Source organism: Phalaenopsis equestris, unplaced genomic scaffold (genome assembly GCF_001263595.1).
Source record: "Phalaenopsis equestris unplaced genomic scaffold, ASM126359v1 Scaffold000002, whole genome shotgun sequence".
NCBI lineage: Eukaryota > Viridiplantae > Streptophyta > Magnoliopsida > Asparagales > Orchidaceae > Phalaenopsis > Phalaenopsis equestris.
Genome location: NW_018164444.1, coordinates 59,234,045 through 59,234,353, shown reverse-complemented (window position 1 = coordinate 59,234,353; position 309 = coordinate 59,234,045).

The following is a 309-nucleotide window of genomic DNA, read 5'->3' as shown; positions in this document are numbered from 1 at the left end:
ATTCATTTTAAGTAAGAGCAAGTCATAAGATGCCACAGCCGAAACCCCAACATGTATGAAAGGCCAAATAACCTCTCCCATATCTCATGCTAAATAAAAAATAGATGAAAAGCTTCATAATTCATATACCAACATGCTTGCAAGAGGAGCTAGAATTATTTCAAGACCATGTTTCAAGCTTCCTATTCACAATAATAGAACTATGCCACTGTTTTATCTCAAGCAAGTAGAGAGAAGGAGAATACTTTTGTCATGCTATATTTCCACGATTCTAAGCGAGTAATCAAATCGAACACCTGAAACATGCTC